The sequence below is a fragment of the Moschus berezovskii genome, chromosome X, assembly GCF_049115385.1.
Source record: "Moschus berezovskii isolate FMDL1 chromosome X, NW_MosBer_1.0, whole genome shotgun sequence".
Classification (NCBI taxonomy): Eukaryota; Metazoa; Chordata; class Mammalia; order Artiodactyla; family Moschidae; genus Moschus; species Moschus berezovskii.
In genome coordinates this window covers 55,600,922-55,617,511 of record NC_142488.1, presented here as the reverse complement: position 1 = coordinate 55,617,511, position 16,590 = coordinate 55,600,922, and the positions used below count along the sequence as shown (strand labels likewise).

The following is a 16,590-nucleotide window of genomic DNA, read 5'->3' as shown; positions in this document are numbered from 1 at the left end:
GAAGTTGGATTTTTTCTCTCTGAAGTGCAATGCAGTGTCAAGTAGTGAGTTTTGAGATGTCTGTGGGTTTGGTGTGACTTTGGGCAACTTGTATATTGAAGCTCAGGCCTATGTTCTTGGTGGTTGGAGAATTTGGGTAGTATGTCTTGCTCTGGAACATGTTGGCTCTAGGGTGGTGCTTGGTTTAAGAGTAGGTATGGAGGCTTTTGATGAGCTCTTATTGATTAATGTTCCCTGGAGTCTCACCTGAAACCAGACATCTTGGAATGTGAACTCAAGTGGGCCTTAGAGAGCATCACTACGAACAAAGCTAGTGGAGGTGATGGAATTCCAATTGAGCTATTTCAAATCCTTAAAGATGATGCTGTGAAAGTGCTACACTCAATATGCCAGCAAATTTGGAAAACTCAGCAGTGGCCACAGGACTGGAAAAGGTCAGTCTTCATTCCAATCCCAAAGAAAGGCAATGCCAAATAACGCTCAAACTACCACACAATTGCACTCATCTCACACGCTAGTAAAGTCATGCTCAAAATTCTCCAAGCCAGGCCTCAGCAATACGTGAACCGTGAACTTCCAGATGTCCAAGCAGGTTTTAGAAAAGGCAGAGGCACCAGAGATCAAATTGCCAACATCCGCTGGATCATGGAGAAAGCAAGAGAGTTCCAGAAAAACATCTATTTCTGCTTCATTGACTATGCCAAAGCCTTTGACTGTGTGGATCACAATAAACTGTGGAACATTCTGAAAGAGATGGGAATACCAGACCACCTGACCTGCCTCTTGAGAAGCCTGTATGCAGGTCAGGAAGCAACAGTTAGACCTGGACATGGAACAACAGACTGGTTCCAAATAAGAAAAGGAGTACATCAAGATTGTATATTGTCACCCTGCTTATTTAACTTATATGCAGAGTACAACATGAGGAACGCTAGGCTTGAAGAAGCACAAGCTAGAATCAAGATTGCCGGGAGAAATATCAATAACCTCAGATATGCAGATGACACCACCCTTATGGCAGAAAGTGAAGAGGAACTCAAAGGCCTCTTGATGAAAGTGAAAGAGGAGACTGAAAATGTTGGCTTGAAGCTTAACATTCAGAAAACGAAGATCATGGCATCTTGTCCCATCACTTCATAGGAAATAGATGGGGAAACAGTGGAAACAGTGTCAGACTTTATTTTTCTGGGCTCCAAAATCACTGCAGTTGCTGATTGCAGCCATGAAATTAAAAGACGCTTACTCCTTGGAAGGAATGTTATGACCAACCTAGATAGCATATTAAAAAGCAGAGACATTACTTTGCCAACCAACCAAGGTCCATCTAGTCAAGGCTATGGTTTTTCCCGTGGTCATGTATGGATGTGAGAGTTGGACTGTGAAGAAAGCTGATCGCCAAAGAATTGATGCTTTTGAACTGTGGTGCTGGAGAAGACTCTTGAGAGTCCCTTGGACTGCAATGAAATCCAACCAGTCCATTCTAAAGGAGATCAGTCCTGGGTGTTCATTGGAAGGGCTGATGCTAAAGCTGAAACTCCAATACTTTGGCCACCTCATGCGACGAGTTGACTCACTGGAAAAAACTCTGATGCTGGGAGGGATTGGGGGTGGGAGGAGAAAGGGACGACAGAGAATGAGATGGCTGGATGGCATCACCGACTCGATGGACATGAGTTTGAGTGAACTCCGGGAGTTGGTGATGGACAGGGAGGCCTGGCATGCTGTGATTCATGGGGTCGCAAAAAGTCGGACACGACTGAGCGACCGAACTGAACTGAACTGAACTGATGGAGGCTTTTGATGAGCTCTTATTGATTAATGTTCCCTGGAGTCAGGAGTTCTCTGGTGTTCCCAGGTTTTGGACTAAACCTCTTATCTCTGTTTTTCAGTCTTATTCTTACAGTAGCCTCAAGATTTCTCCATCTATAGAGCACTGATGATAAAACATCTAAGTTAATGATGAAAAGTTTCTCCACACTGTGGGACACCCAGAGAGGTTCACAGAGTTACATGGAGAAGAGAAGAAGGAGGAGGGACATAGAGGTGACCAGGAGGAGAAGACGAGGAATCAAAAGGGGAGAGAGCAAGCTAGCCAGAAACCACTTTCTTATGTACTCTCCACAGTCTGGACCCCTCACAGATGTTCACGGATTTACACAGAGAAGAGAAGAGGGAGGAAAGAGACAGAGGTGGTCAGGAGGAAAAAAGGTGGAATCAAAAGGAGAGAAACAGATCCAGCCAGTAATCAGTTCCCTAAGTATTCTCCACAGCCTGGAACACACAAAGAGATTCACAGGTTTGGGCAGAGGAGAGAAGAGGAAGGGAGGAGATAGAGGCAACCTGGTGAACAAAAAGGAGACTCAAAAGGGGGAGAGAGCAATCAAGCCAGTAATCTCACTCCAAAGTAGAATTGGATACTGAAGATTGGATTCTTAAAGGTAGAAAATTGATAACAAATACCAAAATGCAAAAATTTAAAATTTAGGGTAGAGGTTAGATTATCAAAAATAAAATATTAAAACAACAAAACAAAGTCACAAAAATTATAAAATATATGGATGAAGTTTGCTTTAAAATGGGGTCTTTTTTTCCCAAGGTAATGAAAATAAAGGAGTAATAGAGGACTTAAATTTAAAAAAATATTTAAAAATGATAATCGTAAAAATATATCTAGGAATTTCTCTGGAGCTGTTGCAGAGAGGGTGGGATCAATTCATTTTCAGATAGTTCCTTGATCTGGCTTATACTTCTCAAGATCTATAGGCCCCTTCCTATGTAGCACCTGTCACTTCCAAAGCGGTTCCCTCAGTTTATTTTAGCTCCTTCTATTTGCTGATCTCTTCAGTGTCTAATTTCCACCCTGACACAAGGGGGAGATGGTGGTCACTTTTTTAGGCTCACTTGTTCACTTGTGCTGTGCGGAGGGAGGAACACTGCAAACAAGTATCACTGCGTGTGTGGGGAGTGCTCACAGTGTTTCAGCCACACTGGGTTTCCTCCCTGCTCACGGCATGTGTGCTTTCATGGCCTACACTTCTCAGGCTCAAGGTTGCTCTGCTGGGAACTGACTGAGGCAGGCCCTGGGTTGCATGCACTTCCCACATCTATGTCACTCAGGTTCAGGGTCTCAGGTACTCCCCAAAGGCACAGACTCAGTTGGGCCTGAGTTTTGTGTCCTTCCCAGATCTGAGCAGCTCACGTGACCAGGTGCTTGGTGAGCACAATCACCCCCAGGTGGAGGGTGAGTCTTATCGCCTCCCCCGTCCCAGCTGCTCGGTTGTCTGGGTGTACAATGGGCGTGCCTTCTCAGGTGTGCCGTGTGTGTCTTCTGGGGAGTTGATCTCTGGCTGCGACCCTCCCAGCAGATGTCAACCGTCCAGAATCCGAAGAAGTCTTGGTTAACAATGAAGCCTGCTTATAGTTTGGTAGAGGATGCCTCTCTGGGGCCGCAATTGCCCCCTTCTGGCTCTGGCTGCCCCTGCCTGCCTGGCTCTGGCAGGGGATGGGCCTGTCCACAGCTGGCTAGCTCTGTTCAGTCCTTTGTTCTGTGAGTGGGCCCGGCAGTGCCTTAGGTTAGGGCTTTTTATGAGATCGTCCTCTCTCTCTCTCTTTTTTTCTCTCTCTCTGGCCATCCCAAAGTCTGGGTTGCTATTTCATGCTATTTCCCTCAGATTGCCCTCAGGGCATTCAGGCTTGGTCCTTACCCTAAGCTATGCAACCTGTGCCTCCCTGTCCAGCCTCCACTTGCTAGTAGCAGGTGCAAGCTTCTGGGCTGCTTCTCTGCTGGGAGTTGCCATTAGGCACGTAATCTGTGGGTTTTATTTATTTATTTTTCCTCCCGGTTATGTTGCCTTCTGAGATTCCAAGACTCAGGACAGCCCGGCCAGTGAGAGTGCTTCCTGGTGTTTGGAAACTTCTCTCTTTTTAAAAACTCCCTTCCGGGTCAGATCTCCATCCCTACTTCTTTTGTCTCTCTTTTTATCTTTTATATTTTGTCCTACCTCCTTTCGAAGACAATGGGCTGCCTTTCTGGGTGCCTGATGTCCTCTGCCAGCATTCAGAAGTTGTTTTGTGGCATTTTCTAAGCGTTCAAATCTTCTTTCAAAGATTTGGGTTGACAGTGGCCTGCTGTAGGGTCAGGGGCACTGAATACAAGAAAATCCAGGGCTTGCTGGCATAAGTCCTTTTGTAGGAGGTCGCCATTACCACAATTATCCCTACCATAGATTGGCCTCAGGCTTAACTGCATGGAGGGAACACAGTCCCACCCATCAACAGAAAATTGGATCAAAGATTTACTGAGCCCATCAGATCAAGACCCAGATTCCCTTACAGCCAGTTCCTCCCATCAGGAAGCCTCCAGAAGACTCTTATCCTTATGCATCAGAGGGGTAGACAGACTGAAAAGCAGAATCACAGAAAACTAACCAAACCGATCACGGGGATCACAGCCTTGTCTAACTCAATGAAACTATGAGCCATGCTGTGTAGGGTAACCCAGGACGGACAGCTCCTGATGGAGAGTTCTGACAAAATGTGGTCCACTGGAGAAGGGAATGGCAAACCACTTCAGTATTCTTACCTTGAAAACCTCATGAACAGTATGAAAAGGCAAAAACGATATGAAACTGAAAGATAAACTCCCCAGGTCAGTAGGTGCCCAGTATGCTACTGGAGAAGAGTGGAGAAACAACCCCTGAATGATTGAAGAGTTGGAGCCAAAGCGAAAACAACACCCAATTTTCACGTGACTGGTGATAGAAGTAAAGTCTCATGTTGTGAAGAACAATATTTCACAGGAACCTGGAATATTAGGTCCGTGAATCAAGGTGAATTGGAAGTGGTCAAACAAGAGATGGCAACATTGACATTTCAGAAATCAGTGAACTTAAATGGACCAGAATGGGCAAATTTAATTCAGATGACCATTATATCTACTACTGTGCATAAAAACCCTTTAGAAGAAATGGCGTAGCCCTCATAGCCAACAAAACTGCCAGAAATGCAGTACTTGGGTGCAATCTCAAAAACAATAGAAAGATCTCTGTTTTTTTTCAAGGAAAACCATTCAATATCACAGTAATCCAAGTCTATGCCACAACCACTAATGCTGAAGAAGCTGAATTTGAATGGCTCTATGATGACCTACAAGACCTTCTAGAACTAACACCAAAGAAAGATATCCTTTTCATCATAGGGGACTGGAATGCAAAGTAGGAAGTCAAGAGATACCTGGAGTAACAGGCAAGGTTTTGCCAAGAGAATGCACTGGTCATAGCAAACGCCCTCTTCCAACAATGCAAGAGACAACTCTACCCATGGAATGGACATCACCAGATAGTCAATATTTAAATCAGATTGATTATATTCTTTGCAAGTGAAGATGGAAAAGCTCTCTACAGTCAGTAAAAACATGAGTGGGAGCTGACTGTGGCTCAGACCACGAACTCCTTATTGCAAAATTCAGACTTAAACTAAAGAAAGTAGGGAAAACCACTAGGCCATTGAGATATAACCTAAATTAAATCCCTAGATTATACAGTGGGAGTGACAAAATAGATTCAAGGGATTAGATCTGATAGACAGAGTGCTGAAAGAACTATGGGTGGAGGTTCTTAACTTTGTACAGGACGCAGTGATCAAAATGATCCCCAAGAAAAAGAAGTGCAAAAAGGCAACATAGTTGTCTGAGGAGGCCTTACATATAGCTTGTAAAAGAAGAAGCTAAAGGCAAAGGAGAAAAGGAAAGATACACCCATCTGAATGCAGAGTTCAAATTAATAGCAAGGAAAGATGAGAAAGTATTCCTAAGTGATTAGTACAAAGAAATAGAGGAAACCAACAGAATGGGAAAGACTAGAGATCACTTCAAGAAAATCGTAGCTACCAAAGGAACATTTCATGCAAAGATGGAAAAAATAAAGGATAGAAACAGTACAGAGCTAATAGAAGCAGAAGATATTAAGAAGAGTTGGCAAGAATACACAGAACTACACAAAAATATCTTAAAGATACAATGGTGTGATCACTCACCTAGATTCAGACACTGTGGAGTACAAAGTCAAGTGGGCCTTAGAATGCATCACTATGAACAAAGCTAGTGGAGGTGATGGAATTGCAGCTCAGCTATTTCAAGTCCTAAAAAATGATGCTGTTAAAGTGCTGCACTCAATATGCCAACAAATTTGGAAAAGTCCAGAGTGGCCACAGGACTGAAAAAACTCAGTTTTCATTCCAATCCCAAAGAAAGACAATGGCAAAGAACGTTCTCACACACTATCCAAATAATGCTCAAAATTCTTCAAGATAGGCTTCAACCTATGCCAACCGAGAACTTCTGGTGGTTCAAACTGAATTAGAAAAGGCAGAGGAACCCGAGATCAAATTGCCAAAATCTGCTGGATCAGAGAAAACGCAAGAGGATTCCAGAAAAACATCTACTACTGTTTCATTGACTATGCTAAAACCTTTGACTATATGGATCACAACAAACTGTGCAAAATTCTTATAGAGACACTCATCTCACACGCTAGTAAAGTCATGCTCAAAATTCCCCAAGCCAGGCTTCAGCAATATGTGAACCATGAACTTACAGATGTTCAAGCTGGTTTTAGAAAAGGCAGAGGAACCAGAGATCAAATTGCCAACATCTGCTGGATCATGGAGAAAGCAAGAGAGTTCCAGAAAAACATCTATTTCTGCTTCATTGACCATGCCAAATCCCTTGACTGTGTGGATCACAATAAACTGTGGAACATTCTGAAAGAGATGGGAATCCCAGACCACCTGACCTGCCTCTTGAGAAGCCTGTATGCAGGTCAGGAAGCAACAGTTAGAACAGGACATGGAACAACAGACTGGTTCCAAATAGGAAAAGGAGTACGTCAAGTACGTTGATTATTGTAACCCTGATTATTTAACTTCTATGCAGAGTACATCATGAGGAACGCTGGGCTGGAAGAAGCACAAGCTGGAATCAAGATTGATATCAAGAAATATCAATAACCTCAGATATGCAGATGACACCACAGTTATGGCAGAAAGTGAAGAGGAACTAGAGAGACTCTTGATGAAAGTGAAAAGGGAGAGTGAAAAACCTGGCTTAAAACTCAACATTCAAAAAACAAAGATCATGGCATCCAGTCCCATCACTTCGTGTCAAGTAGATGAGGGAACAATGGAAACTGACAGAATTTATTTTCTTGGGCTCTGAAATCACTACAAATGCTGACTGCAGCCATGAAATTAAAAGACCTTCTCCTTACTAGAAAAGCTATGACCAACCTAGACAGCATATTAAAAAGCAGTGACATTACTTTGCCAGTGAAGGTCCATATAGTCAAAGCTAATGGTTCTTCCAGTAGTCATGTATGGATATGAGAGTTGGACCCTACAGAGGGCTGAATGCCAGAGAATTGATGCTTTCGAACTGTGGTGTTGAAGAAGATTCTTGAGAATGCCTTGCACTTCAAGGAAATCAAACCAGTCAATCCTAAAGGAAATCAACCCTCAATATTTATTGGAAGGACTGATGCTAAAGCTGAAGTTCCAGTACTTTGGCTCCCTGATTCGAAGCACTGACTCATTAGAAAAGACCCTGATGCTGGGAAAGATTGAAGGCAGGAGAAGGGGACAACAGAGGATGAGATGTTTGGATGGTGTCACCATCTCGATGAACTTGAGTTTGAACAAGCTCCAGGAGATGAAGAAGGACAGGGAAGCCTGGTGTGCTGCAGTCCTGGGGTCTCAAAGAGTCAGACATGACTGAGAGGGTGAACAACAACAAGTTAAGAAGAAGGAAGGAAAGGAGTATGATCAAGCATGGAGAATGGAGGAAGAAGTTAGGCAGGGGTATGGATGGAAGACGAGAAAGAGAGCAAACAGGAAGGAGGGGAAGGATGGAGGGGAGGTCTGACAGGGAGAATTAGATGAATGGAGGTTGATAAAACATGGAGGAGTTGAGGAATGAGGTCAGGAAGGTGAGATGGATGGGGGCTGATCAGACAAGGAAGAAGGGATTTTGGAGGTGAGAAGCAGGAAGAAGGTGACTGGGGATGTGAGGTAGGGAGAGTAAGAATGAAAGGAAGTCAGACAGTCAAAAGAGAGGAATTGAGGGTGGATTTTCAGGGATGATTGGGGGTGGAATGTCAGGCAGGGGCTGGGAAAAGAAAGTAGATGAGCAAGCAAGGAGACAGGAGGAACTGGGAATGATTACACAGTGAGGAGCAGAGGAATGTAGGCTGGACAGGCAGTAAGAGAGAGAAATGTTTGGGGGTGTGGTCAGGCAAGGAGGTTATCAATAAACAAACAGCAGCCAGGCAGAGAGAAAAGTGAGACAAGAAGATGATTGAGCAGTAAGAAGGGGGGAATGTAGTGGAGGTCAGGAGGAAAACAAGGGACCCACAGAGGTTAACCAGAAGGTATGAAGGCATTCAGGCAGAAGAAGAAGGAATAGGAGGCAATTCAAGCATGGAGAACCAGAGGAAGAAGGTGGTGGTAGGGAGAAGGTGAGGAGTGGAGGTTCATGAGGGAGAGAAGGACAAGTCTCACCTTGGGGTCCCTTGAGTGCTCAGGGCATAACACCTGGAGTTGCTTGCAGTACCTCTTACTCTGTGGATTGTAAACATCACAGAAGAGCCTTGTGGCTCTGGGGAGAGATTGAAAGTGAGGGGCTAACAATAAGGAAGGTGGTTCCACCCTGAAGCCTGCCCACACATTGTCACCAACCCCAGCCAAGTGAGCTTCCCTGGTGGCTCCCCACCCAAACCCTGCCCCTAATTCACCCACCTCTGCCTCTGAGCCCACCCACGTGCTGCCCTTGATCTTGCCCAGCCTGCTCCTGATCCTGTCCACATCATGCCTTTGAAGCTTCAGCTTCACTATCAGTCCTTCCAATGAATATTCAGGGATGATTTCCTTTAGGATTCGCTGGTTTGATCTCCTTGCAGTCCAAGGGACTCTCAAGAGTCCTCTCCAGCACCAATATTTACCAGAAAAGCAAGCATAATTAGCCTGAGGGCAACTTATTGAAGCTTGTGGTTCACCAGTTTCTATGTCCAAGATTCCCTCAATCAACTGACTTTGAGCCTTTTCCTATTATTCCCTAGCCGAGGGTTTCGTCCTAGGCTTTCCTGATTCCCTTGTTACTGCAGGGTCTGCATTCTCAGGAATCTCTTTCTACAGTCCCTCTTCTAGTGTCTTGGCCTCATGTCATCATGACCTACAGTTTTCCCGTCTACCTTGGCTCCCTTCACATGTTGTCCAGAGTAGGTCCTCTTCCCTAAGAATATAGTTGCAACCAAGTGGCTAAAACAGTGATGTTTAACTGCTTCTTTTCTCCTTCCTCTTTCTCTACATTGTCCCCAATTGATCAGCTCCTGCTAGGTTTTACGTAATATTCTGTTCTAGGTTGACACAAAGTAGATTAGACCAGTGGGTGATTTTGAACTACCCCTGGATCCGTGATGGTAAATTTTGGGAAGCCTCAACAAACTGCCAAAGGAAATCAACTGGGAAATCACTAGCTTTCTGGATACATTGCTGTGATTTCTCCCAGCTCACTTTTCTTAGGAGGACTTCAGCTATGGCCATTTGAAGGCCCTAGCAGTGGGTCCCTCAAGAACTTCAGTTCAGTTCAGTTCAGTCACTCAGTGGTGTCCGACTCTCCACGACCCCATGAATCACAGCACGCCAGGCCTCCCTGTCCATCACCAACTCCCGGAGTTCACTAAAACTCATGTCCACAGAGTCGCTGATGTCATCCAGACATCTCATTCTCTGTCGTCCCCTTCTCCACCCGCCCCCAACATTTCCCGGCATCAGAGTCTTTTCCAGTGAGTCAACTCGTCGCATGAGGTGGCCAAAGTATTGCAGTTTCAGCTTTAGCATCAGTCCTTCCAATGAATACCGAGGATTGATCTTCTTTAGAATGGACTGGTTGGATTTCCTTGCAGTCCAAGGGACTCTCAAGAGTCTTCTCCAACACCACAGTTCAAAGGCATCGATTCTTCGGCGATCAGCTTTCTTCACAGTCCAACTCTCACATCCATACATAACCACAGGAAATACCATAGCCTTGACTAGACGGACCTTGGTTGGCAAAATAATGTCTCTGCTTTTTAATATACTATCTAGGTTGGTCATAAATTTCCTTCCAAGGAGTAAGCGTCTTTTAATTTCATGGCGGCAATCACCATCTGCAGTGATTTTGGAGCCTCCAAAAATAAAGTCTGACACTGTTTCCACTGTTTTTCCATCTATTTCCCATGAAGTGATGGGACCAGATGCCATGATCTTTGTTTTCTGAATGTTGAGCTTCAAGCCAACCTTTTCACTCTCCTCTTTCACTTTCATCATAAGGCTTTTGAGTTCCTCTTCAATTTCTGCCATAAGGGTGGTGTCATCTGCATATCTGAGGTTATTGATATTTCTCCTGGCAATCTTGATTCCAGCTTGTGCTTCTTCCAGCCCAGCGTTCCTCATGATGTACTCTGCATAGAAGTTAAATAAGCAAGGTGACAATATACAGCCTTGACGTACTCCTTTTCCTATTTGGAACCAGTCTGTTGTTCCATGACCAGTTCTGACTGTTGCTTCATGACCTGCATACAGGTTTCTCAAGAGGCAGGTCACGTGGTCTGGTATTCCCATCTCTTTTAGAATGTTCCACAGTTTATTGTGATCGACACAGTCAAAGGCTTTGGCATAGTCAATGAAGCAGAAATAGATGTTTTTCTGGAACTCTCTTGCTTTCTCCATGATCCAGCAGATGTTGGCAATTTGATCTCTGGTTCCTCTGCCTTTTCTAAAACCTGCTTGAACATCTGGGAGTTCACGGTTCACATAATGCTGAGGCCTGGCTTGGAGAATTTTGAGCATGACTTTACTAGCGTGTGAGATGAGTGCAATTGTGCGGTAGTTTGAGCATTCTTTGGCATTGCCTTTCTTTGGGATTGTAATGAAGACTGACCTTTTCCAGTCCTGTGGCCACTGCTGAGTTTTCCAAATCTGATGGCATATTGAGTGCAGCACTTTCACAGCATCATCTTTCAAGATTTGAAATAGCTCAACTGGAATTCCATCACCTCCACTAGTTTTGTTCGTAGTGATGCTTTCTGAGGCCCACTTGACTTCACATTCCAAGATGTCTGGCTCTAGGTCAGTGATCACGTTATCGTGACTATCTTGGTCGTGAAGATCTTTTTTGTACAGTTCTTCTGTGTATTCTTGCCACCTCTTCTTAATATCTTCTGCTTCTGTTAGGTCCATACCATTTCTGTCCTTTATCGATCCCATCTTTGCATGAAATATTCCCTTGGAATCTCTAATTTTCTTGAAGATATCTCTTCTTATTCCTATTCTGTCGTTTTCCTCTATTTCTTTGCATTGTTCAGTGAGGAAGGCTTTCTTATCTCTCCTTGCTATTCTTTGGAACTCTGCATTCAGATGCTTATATCTTTCCTTTTCTCCTTTGCTTTTCGCTTCTCTTCTTTTCACAACTATTTGTAAGGCCTCCTCAGACAGCCATTTTGCTTTTTTCATTTCTTTTCCAGGGGGATGGTCTTGGTCCCTGTCTCCTGTACAATGTCACGAACGTCCATCCAGAGTTCATCAGGCACTCTATCTATCAGATCTAGTCCCTTAAATCTATTTCTCACTTCCACTGTGTAATCATAAGGGATTTGATTTAGGTCATATCTGAATGGTCTAGTGGTTTTCCCTACTTTCTTCAGTTTAAGTCTGAATTTGGCAATAAGGAGTTCATGATCTGAGCCACAGTCAGCTCCAGGTCTTGTTTTTGCTAACTGTATAGAGCGTCTCCATCTTTGGCTGCAAAGAATATAATCAATCTGATTTCGCTGTTGACTATCTGGTGATGTCCATGTGTAGAGTCTTCTCTTGTGTTGTTGGAAGAAGGTGTTTGCTATGACCAGTGCGTTCTCTTGGCAAAACTCTATTAGCCTTTGCCCTGCTTCATTCCGTGCTCCAAGGCCAAATTTGCCTGTTACTCCAGGTGTTTCTTGACTTCCTACTTTTGCATTCCAGTCCCCTATAATGAAAAAGACATCTTTTTTGGTGTTAGTTCTAAAAGGTCTTGTAGGTTTTCATAGAACCGTTCAACTTCGGCTTCTTCAGCATTACTGGTTGGGGCATAGACTTGGATTACTGTAATATTGAATGGTTTGCCTTGGAAATGAACAGAAATCATTCTGTCGTTTTTAAGATTGCATCCAAGTACTGCATTTCAGACTCTTTTGTTGACCATGATGGCTACTCCATTTCTTCCAAGGGATTCCTGCCCACAGTAGTAGATATAATGATCATCTGAGTTAAATTCACCCATTCCAGTCCATTTTAATTCACTGATTCCTAGCACGTCTATGTTCATCCTTGCTATCTCCTGTTTGACCACTTCCAATTTGCCTTGATTCATGGAACTAACATTCCAGGTTCCTATGCAATATTGCTCTTTACAGCACTGTAACTTGCTTCTGTCACTGGTCACATCCACAACTGGGTATTTGTTTTGCTTTGACTCCATCCCTTCATTCTTCTACAGTTATTTCTCCACTGATCTCCAGTAGCATACTGGGCACCTTCCGACCTGGGGAATTCTTCCATTATGTGGGAGGTGGCATAGAGTTAGAGTCTTTTTTTCTTTTTCTAAGAGTAATTAATTTATTTTAATTGGAGGATAATTACTTTACAATATTGTAGTGGATTTTGCCATACATAGTCACATTATTTTGGCCATATCCCCCCTGATGTGGTGGGTCACATTCCGGTCCTGACATGCCTGATCCGTGAAACAACCAAAGTCTTCTGCTTGCAGAATTCTGTGCAACTACCATTGCACATCCCTATATGAAGGGCTGTAAACTGAAAACACACTGCCAGGTACTTGTGCAAACTTCTGCGCTCTTCCCTGGGCCCAGGAAAAGAAGCCCTCAGCGAATAATGAAGGGGAGTTGAAGAGCATGTAGATTTGTACTGTTTCAACTCTGGGTAGCTACTTGATGGCATCTGCTTCATTGGCAAAGTGGTTAGGGAAGGCTAGCTGTCTTGTCATTGAGTCAGGAAAAATGTAGAATTAGATTACTCTTGGGTTTCCTTTCCCAGTTATTCCTTAATACTATTGCTTTATCATCTCAGCTTTCCTAGCTGTAGAGTTTGTGGATAAGAAAATATTCTTGGAGGTCAAAATCTAGGCTAAGCATGAAATGGAATCAGAGATAGGGCATGAGAAACACACACCTCACTCAGGGAGATAATTCCTTACTGTCTCCTTGTCCTTCTTTACAGGGAAATCTACTATTTAACTGCCCATCTTGAAGATCATAGCTTCGCCCTTACTAGGAGTCAGATGGAGGCGTGAAGATGCAGAGCTGCCATGGAAAGGGAGCAAAAGGAGGGGAGACAGCAGAGAAATGAGGAGGAGGGTTTGGTGAAAGAGAAAGTGACTTTAATTCTCCCATTTCCTCTTCCATTTTCCTCCATCTTCCCAAATGATTTTTAACCTTCTTCTTAGGATGATATTCATCCTGTAAACATTAGTAATTCTTTTGCTGGGAATGAAAGTGCAATTGTTAGTCGCTCAGTCATGTCCAACTCTTTGCAACAATATGGACAGTAGCCAGCCAGTCTCCTCTGTCCATGGGATTCTCCAGGCAAGAATACTGGAGTGGGTTGCCATTCCCTTCTCCAGGGGATCTCCTGACCCAGGGATTTAACCCGGGTCTCCTGTGTTGCAACCAGATTCTTTACTGCCTGAGTCACCAAGAAGAGGTTCTTCTAAGAACCACTGTATATGTTAATTCATCCAAATTAATGGAAGCATCCTCAGGACAATGTAAGACTGCATTTTCCTTTCAAATGGATTCCCTTCCAAATGTCATATTGAGCTGTATTGGCCATTTAAGAGAAGAGGTTTGCAGGTAACATCCTGGCTTCCCATCTTTTCCACCATTAAAGCTGATGGTGACTCTGATGGACTTTTAGGTCCTGTATTATGCATGCCTACTCAAAAAGGAAATCTAGAATTTGGAGAGTGAGATCCATCCAGATAGTATTTGCAAAGAGCAAAGTGCTAAAAGGGGATGGGGGTGGGGTTTGAGGGTGGGGAAGCCACTTGTCATCACCTCCCATTACAGCCACCTAGATGTGGTCAAGTACCCGGTGGCGGCGCCAGCTTGGAGGTGCGTGGCTCAGTATACTTCAATGACGAGACCACCAAGGATGCGTAGCTGCTGTGGGCCGCCTCAGCCGCTGACCACCTGGACCTGGTGCAGAGCCTGCTGTGCTGCAAGGACTTGGTGTGCCGCACCACATGCACCCACTCAAAGGCCCTGCGTGCTGCCTGCTTTGGTGGCCACCTGGATGTGGAGCGATACGTGGAGGGCAAGCACCAGGCTACCTGCGGGTGGCCAACCGGTGCAGTCACACACATGCCTCCTGATCTACTGTTACACAGGCCATTGCCAGATCGCCCTCTACCAGTTAGAGCAGGGTTGCCACCTAAACCTGAGCAAGGTCAAAGGCAACAAGGCCCTGCGTGACTGCACCGAGGCCGGCAGCCTGGGTGTCCAGCAGGTGCTGTTCAGGTGCCAGGCCCACAGAGAACGGGATGGCTATGGTGTGACCCTGCTGCTGGCGGCCCACGTGACAGACCACAGGAGCTTGATGGAGGACCTCACCCAGGAGCAGCCAGCTGGAGAGGAGAAGCAGCCAAGGTTGGCCTGAGAAGGTCCCTCCACCAGCCAGGCATGTGTGCAGCCCCAGGGCACATGCTGCTGAAGTTCCTCCTCAGGGTAACCACTGAGCACCAGGTCAGAAGCCATCCGGAAGCCTTGGAGTTGCTGGGAGCCACCTACATGGCTAAGAAATGGGATAAGCTCAGGGTCCTGAAACCCTTGGTAAGGGCCATGGAGCTGCATCACCAGGGGACATGTATCTGCCTGAACCCGAGTCCCAGCTGCTCCTCGCCTCTGATTATTCCAGAGAGGTGAACACCACCAAGGAACTGGAGGCATTCATCATGCAGAGTGATGAGATGTGCAAGCAGGCACAGTTGACCTGAGAGCTGTCCTGGGTCCCTCCCACTCAGATATTTCTTACTTTATGTGTTACCAGGATGAGGTGTAGGCCAACTGGAACAACTTTTAGCTCTGCATCCAATCGTGGAAATACATCTTAGACATGCACCAGAACAACCTGGAGCCTCTGACTGCCAGCAGCTTCCTCTGATGAACTCTTCTCCTAAGTGCTCCAGAAACCCTTGGCCAAGGGGCAGCCTGATCATACGAGCTGGCTTTGCAGATCTCATGTGGGTGCTGTGAAAAGTCTGGGAAGTGGAGCAAGCCCAAGGAGCCCAGGGACTCAGCCCAGTTCACCAAGGCCCTGGCCGTCATCCTCCACCTGCTCTGCCTGCTGGAGAAAGTGGAGTGCAGGCCGGATCAGGAGGACATGAAGCACCAGGGCTACTGCTCAAGTGTGCCATCACAGCAAGAATGTCTTCACCCCTGCACAGGGTGGTGGACACCGACCACAAACGTGGTTCACTTCTAAGTGGACAGATTCCCCTCTCTCAAGGTGGTCAAGGTGTCCTTGACTGCGGGGCCGACCTAGACAGCTGCGATTTTGACAAAACCTCCTTCCCCCCTGACACGTCCACATTGTAAAGCAGAACAACTGCCTGGGGATCATGAATGCCCTGATAGAGGAGGGATCCCACATGGACACCACCAGTGCCTTTAAGAAGACAGCCTACATGCTGCTGCATGAGAAGCTGCTGGCAAAGAGCACCATTCAGCCCTTCAACTTTGTGACCCTGTAGTGTATTTCAGCCTGCACTCTGGACAAGAGACACACTAACCCACTGAGCCAGCTAGATAAGATGGTGGATGTGCGAAATAGGCTGTCGAATAAAGTAGTACAAAATCTTGGTCTCCCATCACTGGGGGTGGGGAGGGCGATCAAGTGTTCTTGCTGGAGAAGCCATCCCTGCAAGATTGTCTTGTGTGGAGGCAGGGTGGGAGAGGTATCCTCCATGCGCCATGGCCACCAGCAGGAGAGTGTTTTTGGCCTCTTGGGAAAGCAGTCAAGAGCAGAATGGGACTGGAGCCGCCACCCCCCACAGCTCAGGAAAGAGGACATTCCCCTGGGCCTCTCCTCCAGCCCTGTCTCGGGGAAGCTACACAGAGGCCTCCAGAAGCCATGGTTCAGTTCAGTTCAGTTCAGTCGCTCAGTCGTGTCCGACTCTCCGCGACCCCATGAATCACAGCATGCCAGGCCTCCCTGTCCATCACCAACTCCCAGAGTTCACTCAAACTCATGTCCACAGAGTCGGTGATGCCATCCAGCCATCTCATTCTCGGTCGTCCCCTTCTCCTCCCGCCCCCAATCCTTCCCAGCATCAGAGTCTTTTCCAGTGAGTCAACTCGTCGCATGAGGTGGCCAAAATATTGCAGTTTCAGCTTCAGCATCAGTCCCTCCAATGAACACCCAGGATCCATCTACCTTAGAATGGACTGGTTGGATCTCCTTGCGGTGCTTGGATATTCTGTCCCTCTAAGGGAACTAGGTCTTGTTTGG

General features: G+C 45.6%; 1 pseudogene; it reads left to right on the top strand.

Moving 5' to 3' along the window:
- LOC129563893 (protein fem-1 homolog A-like) overlaps positions 1-16,590 on the top strand; it is a 247,313-nt pseudogene that overhangs the window by 228,601 nt on the left and 2,122 nt on the right.